This window comes from Manis javanica, chromosome 3 (assembly GCF_040802235.1).
Source record: "Manis javanica isolate MJ-LG chromosome 3, MJ_LKY, whole genome shotgun sequence".
Taxonomy (NCBI): Eukaryota; Metazoa; Chordata; class Mammalia; order Pholidota; family Manidae; genus Manis; species Manis javanica.
In genome coordinates this window covers 140034576-140057440 of record NC_133158.1, presented here as the reverse complement: position 1 = coordinate 140057440, position 22865 = coordinate 140034576, and positions in this window count along the sequence as shown.

Genomic DNA, 22865 nt, shown 5'->3' with positions numbered 1-22865 from the left:
ATAGAAAGATCTATCTCACATGTTAAATGGGAAAATAAGTATTGACTGAGCTAAGAAGTAGGTGAACATGCTGTTGCTGAAATTATATTTTTTAACATTCATAGTTGTAAATATATATACTGAATAAAAGCTAGCTCAAAATACACAGAGAGGGTATATTACATTCAATTGATAGTCTAATTTTTCTTTTAAATTTTGTTGCTTTATTTGTTGGGCTGCTTTGTTAGTGACTATTTATTGTTAACTTTATCCATTAAGATTTCCAACACATTAAATGTTCTTTGCTCTAATAAAAATAGAACTTATTTATTTTTACTCAAGCTGACTTTTTTAAAAATTATCTTATTTACAAATTATGAATTCATTTGCTTATTTGTAACTAAATTGAAAATAAGTTAGACTTCTTTGTGATTAAATTATGTAAAATAAAATGCTGTATTTACTCATAAAGTATGCTTTGTAGAGGCAATTACTAGATATTTTTCCACATATCTGGGAGTATCATCGCTCTTAAAATTGTAGTTTCACTGTCTTATTTAGCAAATGCATATAACATAGTAAAGCCCTTATGGTATTTTATAGAAAAATGAATATATAATTTCAGTGTAAGGACCATTGTGAGACAATTTTACATGGATCTCTCACATCTTTGCACTTCTTGTGAACAGAGACGTTGACAAGTTTTGTTCTGGACTACCCTCGCAAAGAAGTTTGTATAGAAAACAGTGTTGGATGATAGAGACTTCAACCAGGGTAGAGGAAAGATTTGTTTGCTGACCAGTATAATAAAGAGAATGTCTACCTCAGGGGCATATGTGGAACAGATTTGTTTGGAGCCTCTTCAAAAGAGTTGGTGTTTCCTAGTTTCAGGTGTCTTCAGCTAGGATGTGGGACCTCTGCACAGCCACATCGAGCTGGACCCTCTTCTGCATCACCCCCCCCAGGACTCAGGGAGCAAAGGCAGCTGATGCAAATGTGAAGTTCAAGCTGCCTGCTGTGCTGTGAGTAACGAAATCCATGTCTCTTACCCAGGAGTGTTGTATCTTCTGCCAGCCTACAGGAAGTCATGGCTGGTTAACATGTCAGTTTGCTGACAGGGTAAATTTCATACCCTTCACAGTTCTTGATAAAGATTCACTTGAAGTATTTCCTTTTGGAAGTCTCCTCTAATTTCTTTAAATGAGAGCAAATGGGTTGATTTCATGCTTCCATAGCAACAATGACATCACGAATTTACCTGTCTTGTGTTCCCAAACTTCTTCATCAATGTAATCTTAGCCTAATCTACTATAACTGAAAAATAAATTATTGAGTTTATTTCAAATCACAAAATCATGAATCTTTAGGATCTTTATTTATGATTGTGTTGCTATATTAGCAGACTTATTGTGAAGCCATAGAGCAAACTTGGAAGTGGACTATAAAGCATCATTTTAATGGATCCAAAATATAATTATATTCACAGAGAAGCACATCTCTGAAGTTGGTTTCAAGTGAAAAAAATCAGATTTGTTCTATAGCATCACTGTCCCATACAAGTGCCTACTATGATGTTCTGTCAATAGCCTTGTTCAATATGGTAACAACTAGCCAAAATGACTATTAAACATATGAAATGTAGTTAGGGTGAATGAGAAACTGAATTTCTAACTTCATTTTAATTTTGTTAATTTAAACATAAATGTAAACAGCAGCCACATGTCTCCATTGGCTACCATAAAATTATGCTATGATACATTGGTACTATTATAGAAATTTACTATTTTGATGGGAAAAGATTACCAAACAAAATCTTTATAAATTTTTCTTTCTTCTGTATGTTCTTTACCTACATATTTCTAAATACGTTTTTACCATTATTCTTTGATTTTTAAAAAAACCGGACATCTTCTGTGGAACATAAATATTTGTCTCTCTTCAACTATTACATATACACCCAGTTTCTTTCAGACCAACAGAGAGAAACCACAATTTCTCTTAATAAATTATTTTCTAAATTGTTATAGATAAGTAAGTAATGTTAAATAGCTAAGTCACATAGCATACTATGATTACATTTACTTTCTTATGAGTTTGATTTCCCTGGAAAAATTTTCTTTTCTTTACGCTTAGTTTATTGGTAATTATGTTGTTCTTCAAATATGTCAGGTTTCTTGGAAGTTTCTCTCTTTTGTTTGCTCAGAGATATTCCTCTGACAGGTATTGCATGAATCTAATATGAATGGCTTGCTCCCCTTCACCACTGACTGCATGGCATCTTGGGGCTTTCCTTACCTCAGTCTTGGGGATTTCTTTATCTTGTAAATGTAAAATAGCAATGAATAGCTGACATAATAGAAAATAAATACATTCTATATTTTTAAATACTTTACATCTTATTTTTCCTCTTACCTGTATCCTATAACTTTGTCTGTTCTCACTTATTTTCTTGAATTTAAGGAGCAAGTCATCTAGTAGCTTCCTGTGTAAAGACATTGGAAGATAATAGTTAACTAACCTTTGTGTGTTTAAAATTGTCTTATCCCATTCACACGTTTGTTGATCATATTGTAGATGCAGGGTTGTAGATTGAAAAGAATTTTTTCCTCAGTATTTTGAAGATGCTGCTTCTTTGTCCTTTATGTACAATCTTGTTTGTTTGTTCCTCACAGGTGACTTTTATGATCTTCTCTGTATCTATGGCACACTAACATCTCCCTCTTTTTTCTTGTTTAATTCTTGGTAGGCCCTTTTAATGTGGAAACAAGTGTCCTTCAATTCTGAACAATTTTCATTTCTCTTACCTTTAATAATTTCCTTCTTACAGTTTTCTTTGTTTTTACACTGGGACTCTTATTTGCTAAATGTCGGATTACTTGGATTGATTTTTTAATACTCTTAATTTTTCTCCCCTACCTTCTATTTATGTTTTTTCCTTTCAATCTTCCTTGATGATCAGTCTCATTAACATATCCACCCCTGGCTTAGATAATATGCCATTAACTTTCAAAACCTTTTGTTTGTTTTGTTTTTATGTGGTTTTGTTTATGGCTATAATATTTCCTTTATTTTCTATAAGGAACCTATATCTTCTCTGTATCTATATCTATATCTATGTCTGTCTATATCATGTTTTTCTGTATCTTTATATGTCAATTTTCTGTTGCTGCTTATATTACCTCTATTTTTCTTCTAATTCCTAGTTTATTAGACCCTCTCACATCAACACCTTCATTTGTGTTAATCATCTTATTGTCTTTCACAATACAAATTTTCCTTAACTATCTGGTTAATTTTGGTGACCGGGTTCATTTGTAAGTGGACAAAACTTGTCAAGAGCAAGTTTCCTGTTACAAGATATGGTAGTGAATTGAGCTCCTCACCGAAGGGTTTCCAAATGTCTGCATCTGTAGCTCTTTTATAATGGCCAAGTAGGTTTTCCCAAGACTAAAACTTTCAGTCTCTTTCTGAGGTTATAGAAAACTACAAGATAAGGTAGATCAGTGAGAAATGAGTAGTAGAAAACATTGAGAGCCTCATTTCCTGTATGTAGACTTTAATATAATATCTCTGTTTCAATCAGACACCTCATACCCATCCTCAGCTATGCATGGAAATCTAAAAATTCAGCCTTTCTTTAGTTCTGCTTCTTCAGAATGAAAATCCTTGCTATTGGGATTACTGATGGGCTGTTGCTTAAAAGTGCAGGGTGAAGGCTAATGTCTGAGAATCTGTTTTCTTTATTCAAGGGTTTAAAAAGTACTCTAATTTCAGTGTCTCCCATTCCTGTTTTAAGTAATATCTTATTTCTTCAATTCTAGGACTGTTTCATATGAAGTTCACATTACAAAATCACATCACTCTAATTCTTGTTGGCTCCACCATTACCGCCACTACAACACACATGATCACATTAATGGTCTCATGTTCAGCTCTTTTTGGATGAGCATTCAATTATCACTTATTTCTTAACCCTTCAGCTTCCAAAATTGTATTGATAATCTTAGTGGGGTTTTGGGTGGGAACAAAAAAATTAATGTTTGTGTTTAGATCAACCTTGTTAAACTGAACCACCCCTAACCTTTATTTTTTGTCACACTGACAGCTTGTATCTTAGTTACATAAAAGTAACACAAATTTTAAACATTTAAAACTAGTACTATTCTGTTCTATATTAAAGTATATTGTAACCAAAAGTAATCCTAGATCACAATTTTTTGAATTTCTTTATTTTAAAATCGAGTGTATTGAGACTTCTGGAGAAGACAGCATAGACTTATATATTTTTGCACTTCCCCTGGAATTGGTGTGAGAGTAACCAAAGATAGTATATGAAAGGTGGTAAGAAGAGTGAGTTTTAGACCCAAGAGCATCCCAGCAGCCGGGCTTCTTGTGACTATTCACCCAGAAAAGAAGACCCCACATACATGGAATTTCTGGCCTCCTAACACAACAGAAGAAGGCAGTCCATATGTGCTGATTCTGCCCTCTTATGAAAGAGGCGTTCCTCTGGATCATTAGGGGAGCCCACCATCGCTGGGAAGGAGTATTGATTGGGAGCCCTGCCCAATTTAAGCAACCAAGGAAGTCACTTTCCTTCCCTGCCTGCCTGAGACTCCTGTTTTTAGCAGCCAGGTAGATCCAGTAGGAGAGATCCAGGTTCATGTGGATCTGGCTGTACCCAATAAGCCTTGTCATCTATTCCAGGAAGCCCAAGACTCTCCTCACAAACACAGAGGCATCTGGGCAGACAAGTAGAATTAGCAAAAGGGACACAGCCACAACAAGCAGCCTGATCTGGGGAGACTCTTTATTCTTGTAGGATCTAGGCTCTTCTCTGTTCAGAAGCACTAGGGCAGGAAAAAGTCACTGCAGTGGGTCCCACCATACCCTTCCTCACTGAGAGACACCAGAGACTTGGTCTGGGGAAACCTCTGTCCCCTCAGGCAGCATCAGCAAGGAATAGTGTGAGCCCCATGTTAGACTGGAGGAAGGAAAAACAAGGACATGCAAACAGAACAGAGAGATGCCATAGGGGGAGAAGAGACCAAACCCCAAGGTCCGTGCTTTATATGGAAAGGGGACAGCTCTCCCTGAATTCCATCCTTCTGATGTGCCAGCTAAGACCAGATGTCAGCCTCCTCCCTCTTGGAAGGAAAAAAAGTTTCTAGATGTCTATTATGTCACCTTTAGCCAATCATACCTCTCCACGCCCCCTAGGATAGCTTGCCCACTGCTCCGCCTCCTAATCCCTTATAAGCCCCCACCTCCCTGACCGGGTGTGACTTCCCCAGCCTGTAATACCCAGACCGCAGAACATCACCCGGGAGTCGCACTCAAATAAACTACCTGGCCCTTTGTTGCCTCTCTTCGCCTGCTTATTTCGGCTAAAATTTATTTTACACCCCATGCATGAGAAAAACCCAGGAGACCAACACAACCCTACAAAGGTTCAGAAAATTAAACTGCCATTGGAACCACAGTCCACAAAAGCACGCCAAAACCCAGGTGCCAAACCTAAGAGAACTCCTAATAGAAGATATTTATTTTAGATCTGGAGTGTCCTGACACAATCAATCAATTTAAAAATATCACCTGGCAGCCTCCTGGCAGACTAAGAACCAAAAGAATCGCAACTTAATGAGAAAAAAATGACAACAACATCAAGTAGAATCTGATGTTGGAAGTCATGAAAGCATTCATAAAAATGCTTCAGCAATCAATTATAAATTCTCTGGAGACAAATGAAAACAGAAAACCTCAATAAATAGGAGTCATGATAAATAGCTAGAGATTAGAGAATGTAAAATATAACTGTGTAACAGAGATTTTCTAAATCACCAGGGGGTGACAAAGGACAGACTCATTGAACTGGGAGGAAGAAAAATAGCAGTTTTCTAATGTAAACAATACAGAGAAAATAGATTTTTTAAAAAAAAGAACATTGCCTTGGGGCAATAACAAAAGATTCAACATTTTTATCATCAGAGTCCTAAAAGGAGAAGAGAAAAAGTATGGAGCTGATAGAATATTTGAAGCAATAATGGCTCAAAACTTCTCAAATATGGTGGAAGGAAAAAACCTCCAGGAAACTAAGCAAACCACAAACAGGATAAACCTAAAAAAATTTACACAAAACATAAATAACCTTTCAAAAACTAAAGATAAAAGAAAAAGAAACCGTCAAAGAAGCCAGAGAAAAAAATCTCTCTAAAGCAACACCAATTCAAAAGGATCATCCACTGTGAATGCTGTATCTGGTGAAACTAGCCTTTAAGAATTCAGGGAAAATAAAATAAAAACAAAATCAGCAAAGGAAAACTAAAATTTTTGAGATTTACCCTTAAAAACTGACTCTCAGAATTTTTTCAAATAGAAAAGAAATGGTAAAACAAGGAATCAGGTCACAACATAAGAATTAAGAACAGAGGGAGCAGAAATATGTTTATTTTATATACTGTTTTTCATGATTTTATGTATCATATTTGGTGACACAAATTATAGCATGATCTGATGTGCAAGACAATGGTATTTAAAGGTGGAGAAAAAAAGGAAATTAAAAGCAAGATAGTTTTCCACATTTTACTGGAAGTACTAAAATGTTGATACCAGTAGACTGTTATGAGTCATGTATGCATCTTGCTGACACCCAGAGCAACCACTCTAAGAACTCTACAGAGACACTCAAACCACTATAAATGAATCAAGATGTAATCCTGAAAAATATTCAAGTAACCCGAGAAAGGAAGAGTGAAACACATGAATTAAAACCTGAATCAATAAATAAAAAAACAAAAATAAGTGGCACAATTACAAATTAACATATCAGTAATTACCTTAAATGTAAATGGTCTAAATACACCAAAAAGAAGACATAAATTAACAGAGTAGATTAACAAAAATAAAATGATCCACTACATTCTTCTCCTAGGAACCTCACTTCAAACTTAAAGACATAGGTAAACTGAGAATAAAAGGTTGGAAAAAGATATATTATACAACCAATAAAATGCAGAAGTAGCTATATTAATACCTTAAAGGTATTTTCTAGTATTACTGGAGGAGAGGAAAAGAAAAGTAATTAGAAATGAGGAAATATTTGAAAATACAATGGCCAAGAAGTTCCTAAAATAAAGGTGGAAAACATCTGTTGGAAATGCATCACAGAGTACTAAACTGGATGGAGAAAGAAAAAGCCACACCCTGACAACTTAGAGTGAAATTTAACAAAAGCGTGAATAAAAAAGATGATTTAAATGTCTCTACATTATCATAACATTTTAGAAGAGCAAAATGAAGAGCATATTTTAAAAGTTTAAGAAGAGAAAAAGCTGATCACCTACAAAAGAACAAGTATCAAATTATAATCAGATTCTCCTCCAAGCACACTGCAAGCCGGCAATGGAATAATATTTTATAGGTGTTGAAAAAAACCAGTCATATGTTCTGGGCTCAGGGTAAACATCAGCTGCATTGCTCAGTGGTCTAAATATGAGAGGCATAAGGGTAGCAACTACATATTTCTCTGATTTCCTGATAACTTGGGGATAACTTGGTCTAAGTCTGATCTGAATGCCCTGGACACCATCCCCTATTGTTATTTCTTTTTATGGGAGGGCTGTTTGACAGTAGATGATAACAATTTAAAGCAATCATTGGGAAAAAAATGCTTCTCAACCCCTGGAGGCCATCAGAGCCTAGGGAAAGTGGCAGATCTTCCTGATGTGGAGAGGGAGTCATGAATACCAAGAGAAACTGGTATCTGGCTTCTGCCTCTGCTGTGAAGGCAGGGCCCAGATGCAACCAGTTTCTGGCCAGGCAGCCTGCAAAATATCAGGAAACTAAGACTATTCATCTACAAAAATGTTATGTACAACAAATTTACTACTGGAAGAAGAAGGTGAAATATTAACCATCCTAAAAAGCAATCTGACAACATTAAGCAGAACTGGATGCTTGTATTCCTTTAATCCAGCAATTTCATGCATTGTTTATATATACTAGCAAATCTCTCTGGTTTGTATCATAGGTACATAAGGGACAGTATAACATTTGTTTATTTACTATATTTTTGGTAGTTGAGAGTTGGAGGCAACCTATGCTTCCATCTCTAGGATAATAGATAAGTTTAATGTTAGACCCAGAATCCTCTCCGATGCCGTATATTTAGAAACCACAAATGCAACATTCCTAAAACAACAAATAAATATTAAAATATAGTTTTACAAAAAAAAAGGTAAGACACAGAACAGACAAGGTACATAGCACACTATTATTATAGTTTTAAATCTGAGACAAATAAAGCAAATCTAACTGAGAGAGTGATTACAAATATTAACTGAGATAACACACCAAAAATATTTTTACAGGACACATTATTATCTAAAGACATACATAAAAAAAATAGGTTCCTATTGTGGACTTTATAGAGCACTGGATGTGACCAGGGAATGCAGATTAAGGGGAAAACTAAGTAAAATAATTCAAATCAGAATGTGATCTTACACACATAGCTGAGGAGCTCAAAAAATCGAGATCTGTGCAACTATCATCCCTCCAAATCAATTAATCAAAAATTTCAACTTCTTTAAAAATAGGTAACAATTTCAATGAGATTATTTTCAACTTCCAAAAGAAAATAATTGCTATTGCAGAAAACTTCACAGTGTGACTTTTTTATGCATTTAGTAATCAGTAAATAAATCTTAATATTTTATAAAAAGATATCTACATTCAAATTAAGGGTAATCATGCTTCATTTCATCAAATGCTAGAAAATTATCTGAAGGGTTATGTTGAAATGGAACTACTGATCTTGCTGATTTTGTGTTCTCTTTATTTACTAGTGTTATAAACATTGTTTAAATAACGTTAATCTTATTCCTGTTAAATTACATTTTTCTACTATTATCTAATTAACCTAATAACCCTTCACTTCTACTTATTTATTAAAAAAGTAGAAGCATATGCTGAAGGGAGATGGTATAATGCAATACAATATCTTTGGACTCAGTAATATCAGGCTTCAAATACCAGATTCACCTCTTTCTGAAAGTATAATGTTGAATGTATTTTAGCAGTTTCCTCTTACATGAAATGAAATATGTAACTGAGATAGTGATTACAAATATTAACTGAGATAACACACCAAACACCTAAAGGATATCCTGCTAGAGAATGAATCCCCTACTCTCCTTACAAATAACATTATGAGGCCAAAACAGTTACAGATGATTCAGATTCTGCTTTTAACATAACATGACTGTTCAAGTGTGAAACTTTTAAAGCAAACACTGAATATTGTCTTAAAAACTGCTCATCTTAAATACTTGTTTTTTGAATTTTGTCATCAACGTGATGACAGCATTTCTTTATTTTTCAGCTTTCATGAGAGCGGTATGTAGAGCTTTTCTACAAAATACCAGGTTCTTTGGTTTTGTGATTTTCCTTTGTTTTTCATGTTTTGCTGCCTCCTCCTCTTCCATTTGCTCTTCTTCTGTCTCTTCTTCCTCTTCCCCTTCTTTTGCTTTTGCCAAATTCTTCAAATCTCCTTAATAACTGTCCCTAAATTGTGGAACTTAATGAGAAATTTAGAACTTACAGCTATTATGTGTTCAGTAGTTTACATGCTAAAATGCACCAGTCTTTGGTGATAGAACTCTTTATGTTTGTAGGACTTCTTAAAATTTTAAAATCCCTTTCATATATATCATTTATTATATGATAATCCTATTTTCCCTACGTAACACATGAGGAGAATGAGATTCCAAGATCTGTAAAACAATTTTCCAAAGGTTTTCAAATAAATTTTTCAAAGACTAGAGGCAAAGCTGAACTCAAGTCTTTGCACTACAACTCTATTACTTATCAAGAATATTGCATGGGTGAAATATTAGTTGGTATTCTTGCATTACTGAATTACTGAATGTGGTTACTATTATTTAATCTTCCTACTTGCATATCTCTATGAATTTCTTTCCTGGCTTTTTCACAATCACTTACTTTATTGATGTAGGCAGAAAGAATAATTTATCAAGTTTATATCATGCTATCATATATAATATAATTCATTATAACTCTTAATATGGCATCTGATTTTCTGAAGTGGTCACTATATTTTCCTGATGGTATTATTAATAGTAGAATATCCTGAAGCTTATCTGTTTACATTAAAGTTTTACAGAGGTAGCCCTTGGTGCTTGGAATAATGAGCCAATCATATGTTGCATATATAAGACAACCAATCTATAGATACAAAAATAAACTATTATAAAATGCATTATTTGTAATATGAAAACTGTCCATCAACCTACTAGTATACCATTAATATGTAGTATTATAGCAAGGCATTAATACTTTGAAAACTGCTGGTCTAAAAATAGGCATAAATGAAATGTGAATTATTATTATGCATTATTGATTCTACCCCAAAGCTTTTAAAAGGAAATATAAAATTTTCATTATTTTCTTCTAAAGGATGTCTGAAAGAGTAAAAAATGTCTAATTTGTTTATAAGACATTAAACAACTCTGAATTTTGAAAAACTTGTAAATATAAACTAGAAAATAAACAGTATTCTAAAGATAAATAGTTGTTGAGATTTTGAGAATGTGGATTATGTATACCTTACATCAGTCTATTGTCAGAGTGAAACACTGTACCATACATCACTCACAGAATTTTTCCTATTGTGTAAATTCTCAAGACAGTTATATTTTAAGGACAACTTCAGGGCTTTTGGTCTTTTGCTTGCTGAAAGTTAAGCAAAAAGATGCATATCAAGGCTTATATAAATCTCATTTTATCTCTTTTTGAAGTTTTTCTTTATGATTGACAAGTTAAAATCTAAAATCAGAGAACACAGAGAGGAAAAGGATGGAAAATGCAATTGCATTTTACTGAGGCAGCATAGCATTTACCAATTTTACATATACTAGTAACCTACTTAGAAGTCGATTATTCTCACTTTGTGTTTATATGATAAAAGCAATTTTGAATGAAAGATTTTAAAGACATAAATATATTTAAGTCATTATGACCTAATCTAAATAATTTTATATTTAATCATGAAAAGAAAATAAAGGCATGAAAAATTCTGGAAAGGATGAGAGCTGAATTTGTCATCTTTTTTTCTTCTCTGAATTTCATAATTTCTCTGCTTTTCTAGAACTCTATAGATGTCCCATGACATGTGAGACTAAAGCCTGGGTGAATATTAGGATCGGTATATATTAGGAAGCTCCTGGCCCTCTGGCATCCTTTGACTCATATATGAAATGTCAGCACAATGAGGGCCTTAAAGAACGCTTTTCATGCCATCGTAATTAGGTGGTGCTGTACCAAGCAGGCCCAGAAAAACAGTAAATATAATAATAACAATAAACTTAAGGATTCTAGGTAAACAAGATAGGAGTAGCACTTAGAAACTAATATTAATACAGGGCAAAAAAGCACCTGTTGGTGTGAGCAGGCAGCAACTTGAATTGCAAAAAGAAATTTAGTAAATGAAATGCAGTATACAGACATGAAAAGCACTTATTTTAGAACTAGGAAATATTGAAAAATATGATTTCCCAAATGAACAATTCAGTAAATGAATTGAGGAAAATATAATCACTGTTGTGACTAGAATTTTGGCTTAAAATATCAAATGGAAGGAGATAATCTCAACGCACAGGACAAAACTAGTTTGATAAGTCAGGGACAAAAAGACAAGAGGAAAAATGTGGAAATAATATGAAGAGTCAGTTCACAGAGGAACAAACCCAAATGGTGAATAAGCATATGAAAAGACACTCAAACTAATTAGTAATCAAAAAATGCAAATTAAAGTAACATTGGACTCACATTTTATACCCAAAAGACAGGCGATTTTAAAAATTGAGATAAGACCTACCATGGATGAAAAATCATAGAAAATTTATCTTGTATACAACAGATGGCAATGTAAATAATTATAGCAATTAAAAAGCAAATGAGATTTCTATTAAAAAAGAGAAATACATATAGGCTCAGAGCCCTCACCTCATACCCATTTCTGAAACATCTATCTTACAGTATTAGTTTTATAGAAATAATGTATGTATAAAGTTACGTGCTGCAGCACTGATCAGAGAACTAAGAAGAAAACAACATGAATACTCCTCAATCTGTGAATATTTCAGTGAATTGTGATGCACTTGTAAAAGAAAATAATGGATGGTCAAGACAAAAACAAATGTAACTGTATATATGGAAGAAATACTTCCATGAAGACTGAAAATTTATATAATGTAGCTTTATGAACATTAAATAAATAAATAGCCATTTATAACATGATTCTTTTAACAATAATTCATGCACTTTCTATGAGTTAAGAATTTTATTTATGTCGTTCATTTTATTCTCTAAAAATTCCTATAGTGTATTTGAGTAAAATGAGACACATTAAGGCTTAGTAACTTAATATTATATAGCTGGTAAGAGGCAGAACCCAATTAAATACACACCCACCAATGCAGTTTCAGAAACTAGAAAAAAACAATACTGTTTGTGAGTAAAGGCATATCGATCTATCATATCTATACCTCTTATTCAATATCTATTTATCTGTATATATATATTTAATCTGTATCTATCTATATTTTAACATTTTCAGACTTCTGTAACAAAAACACCATGGCTTATGAACAACACATTTATTTCTCAGAGTCTGGAGGCTGGGAAGTCCCAGATCAAGGCTTCAGCAGATTTGGTGTCTGGTGAGAAGCCTCTTTCAGGTTGCAACTTACTGTAACTCATGCTGGAAGGGGCAAGGAAGCTCTTGGGGACTCTTTTATAACCCATGAGGGCTCATTCATGAGAACGCCACCATTGTAATCTAATCACTTCCTAACACTGTAACCTTACAGGTTAAGATTTCAACATATGAATTTTTGAAGAACACAAACATTCAGACCAGAGCAATATATTTTGTATAATTATATGAACATTGGAAAGTGTGTTAAAGAGCTGAATCAAGAAATATGCATTGAACTAAAAAACTTAAATTAGTCAAATACAGAATCCAATAATACATTAAAAAATACAAATAATCAAGAAGTATTTTTATTCCAGAAAACATTGTTTCTTCAATGTCAGGAGAACTGTTAATACATTATATATTGATCAAACTAACAGAGCCATTAATAAAATCTGTCAAATTAATAGAGGTATGTAGAAGTCGCACATAAATTTCCACACATGCAGAGGAATTGGATAAAATATACCTATATTTAAAATAAGTAAATAAATAAAACAAATAAAATGGAAATTGTGTATATTCTCCAAATGGCAGCAACTTATTGGGAAATATTTCCCTTTAAATAATAAAAAGAGCAAAGAACTTTCTCTAAAATTGTACTGGAAATCTAATCAAATTAATTACAAAAGAGAAGGTAATAAAGGGTAAAATTATTTTATTAAAACTCTAGATGAATAAACATTTAGCTTTGTAAATCCTCACATTTTATCTGTTTTCTATAATCTTATTTATTCCTTTTTATTGTTTGCTTGTTTTTCAGTTAAATCTGAAGTTGGACAATTACCTTATTGAATTTCAGCCTTTTCTGACTTTAATATATTTATTTAAGAATAGATACTTTCTTCTAACAAACACTTTCTCTGAATCAGGTAAATTTTATTGCAATTTTTATTTCTAAAGGTTTTATTAAGAGTTATTAAGACATATCCTTTCACCTATGAAATGCAGAATTTTTTTGTATGGATGGGGTATTTTTTGTTTTTTTTTACTGACTTCTCACTTCTTTGTATTGTGGTAAGAGAATCTCTTCTGAATGGTACTGTTTCTTGGAAATTTGTCAAACTTTGTTTCATGGAATATCATTTTATTATTGATTTATACAAATATTTCAAGTTGCAACTGAAAATAATGGATATTTTCTAATTGTTAGGGACAGAGTTCTATATATGCCTATTTTATCAGGCTAATTAATTGTGTTGTTCAAATGTACTATATATATTTTCTTTAATTTCATAGGCAATAATTGAAAGAGGTTCACATCTCCCACCATAAGGATTTATAAATTTTTCCTTGTAATTCTCCCAAATTTTGCTTTATTATTTACTAATCTCTTTTCTTACTAATGTTTTATATTTTAAAGTTTATCTTGTATGATTACATTATAGTTTACATTATTTATTTTAGTTCCTATTTATTCTTTATGTCTTCTTCTAGGCCTTGATTTCAATCTATCTTTTGATTTCTGTTTATCTTTTATGTACAGCAAATAGTTAGATTTCTTATAAACTAATTTAATGATCTTTGTCTTATTTTTCTTTTTTGTATTTTTTAAATTGAAGTTGGATGACTTGTTGTTAAAAGTGAACATATTTTTGCTTCCAATTCATAATCATGTTATGAGTGGAGTCAGCATTTGCACCCATAGACTATATCCAAGAGAAAAGTATACTTATATTCACTGAAACACATGTATGGGGAAATGTACTTTCTGACTTGGCATATGATTTTATTGTTAAAAACTTACCATTATTTATCTCTGAAGCTAGTCATTAGGTCAGTTCTTGAGAGTTCATCATCTGTAATTTTTTTCACAATGGAAAAGTAATGTTTTTGTCTTCTGACTTCCCTTGTCTGCTCTAATTTTAATTGTTCCTTTATAGTTAATTTCATTTCTTTCTGGCTGTTCTAAAAACACTTGCTTCATCTTTGCTGATGACATAAATGTCCCTGTTTTCTGAATAACCTCTTATGGCCTAGAAGGTGGACATTGTCTTTGGCATAGCTGTATCAGCCATTACTTGCAAACAGTAAGTTCTAGGTGATAAAAACCTCATCATTTCTATCTATGCCCTTTACGTCTATGCTAATTGTATTGCATGATATGTTGATTTATCTCCTTAAGAATAACATGCACATATTGGTTTGGTAGGGCTCTAATGTTTATAATTAATAACATGATTATCTAGATACTGTAGGGGTTTTTTGGTATAATGCATATTATAGTTTATAATATTCTAAATCTTGAAATTGTTCTACAGTGAGCCATGTAAAATATTTCAAAGTAAATTCAAAGTGTACCCTAAACTTTTACTCAGGGCTAATTAATATAATTGTGCTTTTTTACAATGTAGTTTATCAGCTCTCATACACTGAGTCAAAATGGAAGAAGCATAAGTGTGTCTTCCACTTTTAACATAATGTTTTAAATTCATTATTATTATTATACATACATAATTGAAAAGATTTTTTTAAATCTAAGCATCATGTGAATCAAATTTGCTTGTGTGGATAGGCACGGCTATAGTGACTGGCAGTAATATGACTCCTTGAATAAATAGAAATCCAAGAGCCTGTTTAAAGTATGTGAATCTTTTCATAGATAAATTTCCATTGTTAGTGTTCTAAAAATCTCCTAAAAGTAAACTTTAAACCAGTGAAAAAGCAACAGCAAGTGTCCAGATTTTATTGAATAAATTTTGGAAAAGCATCTAAATCATATTGTTTATGACAATTTCCTTGCAAAAAGATGCAGTTCATTTTCTTAATTTAAACAAAAGAAAAGTTTCTTTTACAGTTTCCTTTTGATATTAGCCTAGTTACACATCTACAATGTGAAAATGTTCTACTTAACTGGAACGTATGGAATCTTTAAAGACTGGGCAGTTGGTCTGAAGCCCATTTTAAACTAAAGGTGGTCCCCAAAACATGTGATAATTATTCCTGTTAATTTATGATATTAACAGAGAAAGGCAGGGAGAGGTATGGATTAGTTATGTGAATTCTACATGTTTTTGAGTTTTCATACTTTAAGCAATTAAACCTTAAATATCCTAATACGAAATTAATGGAATCCAAACAATTTTTTTTTAGCATAGACATTTTGGAATTTGTTATTCCTGCTACAGACATTTGGCAAATTGTTCTGCCTCATGGGAACCTTATTTATGGACAAAAGAGTTCAGTTTTGATGCTCAATACTTGTTGTATATGAGCAGAGAAAGTTTGCTAATTGTTTCCTGTAATGGCAATCAAATAAATAAAATTTGTTAATATTTTAACCATGTCTATGAGAAGTTTTATCTTTTACAGAGTACAGCTAGTTTAAAAATATGATTGTGATGACATTGCAAATGATGCACAACAGAGAAAATATTCATTTACTAGACAACAATGACTATATGCATATATTTATGTGCATTATAGATAGATTTACTATGTAAATGTTAATGTTGAAATGAAGCTAAAGAAGAAATTGTGAAGAGGACATGGCAATATCAGCATAGTCAAATTGATATACAAATATACATGTCATTATATCTTCCTTACTTTGTGGTATAACAAACATGCTTATTCAATCAGGCTAATAAATGGGTAAATATCAAACCAGAAATTGCAGACAAACCTTTATTTTAGTGAATCCACAGTGGATGAATTGTATGACAAGTCTCCAATTCATAACTAGTGAAACTTTAAAAAAAATTATTGCATGTTATTGTACATACCTCAATAAAAATAAACAAAAAAACCAAAATGTAACAACTGAGACTTTAAAATTTAAGCTTTTAAACTATTCCAGAAATTTTTATGCCTTTCTTTTTTGACACATAGCAGAATGTTCTGGAGAATATGTCAACGATATTTTGGTCTTGTAAGAAATATGTTAACACCAGGGGCAGAGCCAACATGGCAGCGTGAGTAGGACAGTAGGAATCTCCTCCCAAAAACATATATATTTTTGAAAATACAACAAATACAACTAATCCTAAAAGAGAGACCAGAAGACAGAGGACAACAGCCTGACAACAGCCACACGTGTGAGAGCCCAGTGCCTGGTGAAAGGGGTAAGATACAAGCCCCGGCCCAGCGGAACCCAAGCACACCTCCCCCCAGCTCCTGGCAGGAGGGAGAGGGAGCCCAGGGCTGCTAAACACCCAGCCCCAGCCACCCGCACCAGAGCGCAGACACAGTGCATGCATGGAGGGCTGGAAACTAGGGAAATAGGGCAGCAAGACCTCTGAGTGGGTGCCGAAGCTGAGGCCCCTGTGACAAAGAAAAGCGAGTGCTTTCTGAAAGTATTAAAGGGACAGGGATTTAACAGCTAGATGGAAACAACACAGGTCACAGCCCAGTGGCTGGAAATTACAGGGAAAACCAGGCGCACTAACCCCCTGGGCAACATCTCTGAGACCCCTCATGGAGGTAAACAGCCAAACAGCAGCCCTGTCCATTACCCCTCTGGGCACTGCAAAAGCAGAGAAACAGCCTAAGGCAAAACAAACCAACAGAAAGGAAAATTCCTACACTTCGGCCGGGCAAGACACAAAGACCCAGACTACACGCTATTACCCAACACAAGCCACTAGGGGTCACAGTTGTCCCAGTAAAGAAAGGCCAGTAGCAAGTGAAAAGTTTGGCCCTCCCAGCTGACAGTCAATAGCACCTGTCAACATGAAAAAGCAAAAAAATATGATCCAGACAAGACTAACCCAGACAGCTTTGGGATCTGCTACATCTTCCCCTGAGAAGGAACCTGGGGAGATAGACTTAGCCAGTCTTGCTGAAAAAGAATTCAAAACAAAAGTCATAACCATGCTGATGGACTAGCAGAGAAATATGCAAGAACTAAGGAAGGAGAATACAGAAATAAAACAAGCTCTGGAAGGACTTCAAAACAGAATGGACGAGATGCAAGAGACCATTAATGGACTAGAAAACAGAGAACAGGAACGCAGAGAAGCTGATGCAGAGAGAGATAAAAGGATCTCCAGGAATGAAAGAATTTTAAGAGAGCTGAGTGACCAATTGAAAAGGAACAATATACGCATTATAGGGATACCAGAAGAAGAAGAAAGAGAAAAAGGGATAGAAAGTGTCTTTGAAGAAATAATTGCCGAAAACTTCCCCAAACTAGGGGAAGAAATGGCCTCTCAGACCACAGAGGTACACAGATCTTCCATGACAAGAGATCCAAGGAAGGCAACACCAAGACACATAATAATTAAAATGGCAAAGATCAAAGACAAAGACAAAGTATTAAAGGCAGCCAGAGAGAAAAAAAAGGTTACCTACAAAGAAAAACCAAGGGCCTTGAACCAAGACTACTGTATCCAGCACGAATATCATTTAAATATGAAGAAGGGATTAAACAATTCCCAGACAAGCAGAAGTTGAGGGAATTTGCCTCCCACAAACCACCTCTTCTGGGCATCCTACAGGGACTGCTCTAGATGGGAGCACTTCTAAAAAGAGCACAGAACAAAACACCCAACATATGAAGAAGGGAGGAGGAGGAGTAAGAAGGGAGAAAAATAAAGAATCATCAGACCGCATTTATAATAGCTCAACAAGCGAGTTAAGTTAGACAGTAAGATAGTAAAGAAGCTCCTTTGGTAACCACAAACTTAAAGCCTGCAATGGCAATAAGTTCATACCTTTCAATAATCACCCTAAATGTAAATGGACTGAATGCACCAATCAAAAGACACAGAGTAATAGAATGGATAAAAAAGCAAGATCCATCCATATGCTGCTTACAAGAGACACACCTCAAACCCAAAGACATGCACAGACTTAAAGTCAAGGGATGGAAAAAGATATTTCATGCAAACAACAGAGAGAAGGAAGCAGGTGTTGCAATTCTGGTATCAGACAAAACAGACTTCAAAATAAAGAAAGTAACAAAAGACAAAGAAGGACATTACATAATGATGAAGGGCTCAGTCCAAAAAGAGGATATAACCGTTATAAATATATATGCACCCAATACAGGAGCACCAACATACCTGAAACAAATATTAACAGAACTAAAGGAGGAAATAGATTGCAATGCATTCATTCTAGGAGACTTCAACACACCACTCACTCCAAAGGACAGATCCACCAGACAGAAAATAAGTAAGGACACAGAGGCACTGAACAACACACTAGAACAGATGGACCTAATAGACATTTACAGAACTCTACATCCAAAAGCAACAGGATACACATTCTTCTCAAGTGCACATGGAACATTCTCCAGAATAGACCACATACTAGGCCACAAAAATAGCCTCAGTAAATTCGAAAAGATTGAAATCCTACCAACCAACTTTTCAGACCACAAAGGCATAAAACTAGAAATAAACTGTACAAAGAAAGCAAAAAGGCTCACAAACACATGGAGGCTTAACAACACGCTCCTAAATAATCAATGGATCAATGACCAAATCAAAATGGAGATCGAGCAATATATGGAAACAAATGACAACAACAACACTAAGCCCCAACTTCTGTGGGACACAGCAAAAGCAGTCTTAAGAGGAAAGTATATAGCAATCCAAGCATATTTAAAAAAGGAAGAACAATCCCAAATAAATGGTCTAATGTCACAATTATCGAAATTGGAAAAAGAAGAACAAATGAGGGCTAATGTCAGCAGAAGGAGGGACATAATAAAGATCAGAGAAGAAATAAATAAAATTGAGAAGAATAAAACAATAGCAAAAATCAATGAAACCAAGAGCTGGTTCTTCGAGAAAATTAACAAAATAGATAAGCCTCTAGCCAGACTATTAAGAGGAAAAGAGAGTCAACACAAATCAACAGTATCAGAAACGAGAAAGGAAAAATCACAACGGACCCCACAGAAATACAAAGAATTATTAGAGAATCCTATGAAAACCTATATGCTAATAAGCTAGGAAACCTAGGAGAAATGGACAGCTTCCTAGAAAAATACAACCTTCCAAGACTGACTCAGAAAGAAACAGAAAATCTAAACAGACCAATTACCAGCAACGAAATTGAAGCAGTAATCAAAAAACTACCAAAGAACAAAACCCCCGGGCCAGATGGATTTACCTCGGAATTTTATCAGACGTACAGGGAAGACATAATACCCATTCTCCTCAAAGTTTTCCAAAAAATAGAGGAGGAGGGAATACTCCCAAACTCATTCTATGAAGCTAACATCACCCTAATACCAAAAACAGGCAAAGACCCCACCAAAAAAGAAAACTGCAGACCAATATCCCTGATGAACATAGATGCAAAAATACTCAACAAAATATTAGCAAACTGAATTCAAAAATACATCAAAAGGACCGTACACCATGACCAAGTGGGATTCATCCCAGGGATGCAAGTATGGCACAACATTCGAAAGTCCATCAACATCATCCACCACATCAACAAAAAGAAAGACAAAAACCACATGATCATCTCCATAGATGCTGAAAAAGCATTTGACAAAGTTCAACATCCATTCATGATAAAAACTCTCAGCGAAATGTGAATAGAGGGCAAGTACCTCAACATAATAAAGGCCATCTATGAAAAACCCACAGCCAACATTATATTGAACAGCGAGAAGCTGAAAGCTTTTCCTCTGAGATTGGGAACTAGACAAAGATGCCCACTCTCCCCACTGTTATTTAACATAGTACTGGAGGTCCTAGCCACAGCAATCAGACAAAACAGAAAAAATACAAGGAATCCAGATTGGTAAAGAAGAAGTTAAACTGTCACTATTTGCAGATGACATGATACTGTACATAAAAAACCCTAAAGACTCCACCCCAAAACTACTAGAACTGATATCAGAATACAGCAAAGTAGCAGGATACAAAATCAACCCACAGAAATCTGTGGCTTTCCTATACACTAACAATGAACCAACAGAAAGAGAAATCAGGAAAACAACTCCATTCACAATTGCATCAAAAAAAATAAAATATCTAGGAATAAACCTAACCAAAGAAGTGAAAGACTTATACTCTGAAAACTACAAGTCACTCTTAAGAGAAATTAAAGGGGACACTAACAGATGGAAATGCATACCATGCTCGTGGCTAGGAAGAATTAATATCGTCAAAATGGCCATCCTGCCCAAAGCAATATACAGATTTGATGCAATCCCTCTCAAACTACCAGCAACATTCTTCAATGAACTGGAACAAATAATTCAAAAATTCATATGGAAACACCAAAGACCCTGAATAGCCAAAGCAGTCCTGAGAAAGAAGAATAAAGTAGAGGGGATCTCACTCCCCAACTTCAAGCTCTATTATAAAGCCATAGTAATCAAGACAATTTGGTACTGGCACAAGAACAGAGCCACAGACCAATGGAACAGACTAGAGAATCCAGACATTAACCCACACATATATGGTCAATTAATATTTGATAAAGGAGCCATGGACATACAACGGCGAAATGACAATCTCTTCAACAGATGGTGCTGGCAAAACTGTACAGCTACATTTAAGAGAATTAAACTACATATTATTGTCTAACCCCATACATAAAAGTAAACTCAAAATGGATCAAAGACCTGGATGTAAGTCATGAAACCATTAAACTCTTGGAAAAAAACATATGCAAAAACCTCTTAGACATAAACATGAGTGACCTCTTCTTGAACATATCTCCCCAGGCAAGGAAAACAAAAGCGAAAATGAACAAGTGGGACTATATTAAGCTGAAAAGCTTCTGTACAGCAAAAGACACCATCAATAGAACAAAAAGGAACCCTACAGAATGGGAGAATATATTTGAAAATGACACATCCGATAAAGGCTTGACGTCCAGAATATATAAAGAGCTCACACGCCTCAACAAACAAAAAACAAATAACCCAATTAAAAAATGGACAGAGGAACTGAACAGACAGTTCTCCAAAAAAGAAATACAGATGGCCAACAGACACATGAAAAGATGTTTCACATCACTAATTATCAGAGAAATGCAAATTAAAACTACAATGAGGTATCACCTCACACCAGTAAGGATGGCTGCCATTCAAAAGACAAACAACAACAAATGTTGGCGAGGCTGTGGAGAAAGGGAACCCTCCTACACTGCTGGTGGGAATGTAAATTAGTTCAACCATTGTGGAAAGAAGTATAAGGGTACATCAAAATGCTCAAAACAGACATACCATTTGACCCAGGAATTGCACTCCTAGGAATTTACCCTAAGAATGCATCAATCAAGTATGAGAAAGACCAATGACCCCTATGTTTATCGCAGCACTATTTACAATAGCCAAGAATTGGAAGCAACCTAAATGTCCATCAATAGATGAATGGATAAAGAAGATGTGGTACATGTACACAATGGAATACTACTCAGCCATGAGAAAAGGGCAAATCCTACCATTTGCAGAAACATGGATGGAGCTGGAGGGTATTATGCTCAGTGAAATAAGCCAAGCAGAGAAAGAGAAATACCAAATGATTTCACTCATCTGTGGAATATAAGAACAAAGGAAAAACTGAAGGAACAAAACAGCAGCAGAATCACAGAACTCAAGAATGGACTAACAGATTCTAAAGGGAAAGGGACTGGGGAGGATGGGTGGGTAGGAAGGGATAAGTGAGGGGAGAAAAAGGAGAGTATTAAGATTAGCATGCATGGGGGGATGGGAGAAAGGGGAGGGCTGTACAACACAGAGAAGACAAGTAGTGATTCTACAACATTTTGCTACGCTGATGGACAGTGACTGTAAAGGGGTATATAGGGGGGACCTGGTATAGGAGAGAGCCTAGTAAACAATATATTCATCATGTAAGTGTAGACTAATGATAAAAAAAACAAAAAAAAGCAGTTCCTGTGTGGTGACCTCCAATAAGTTCTACACAGTGGTATAAAGGGCATATCAAAGTGTGGGCAAAGGGTCTGTTTGTGTTTATACAGAGGATCAAAGCCTAATTTGGCTATCCAGAAAATGAACTAAGATACGATATGAAAAAGAACTTCCAACATCAGCATTCTTGGGAAGACTCATGCCAGAAGATGGTCATCAAAAAACCCCAACAAAGATCCATGCACTGCTACAGGTGTAGATGCACCCATCCCACCAGTTCCTGGACTTGCCATGGGAATGAAGAAGGTGATATCTAAGCTG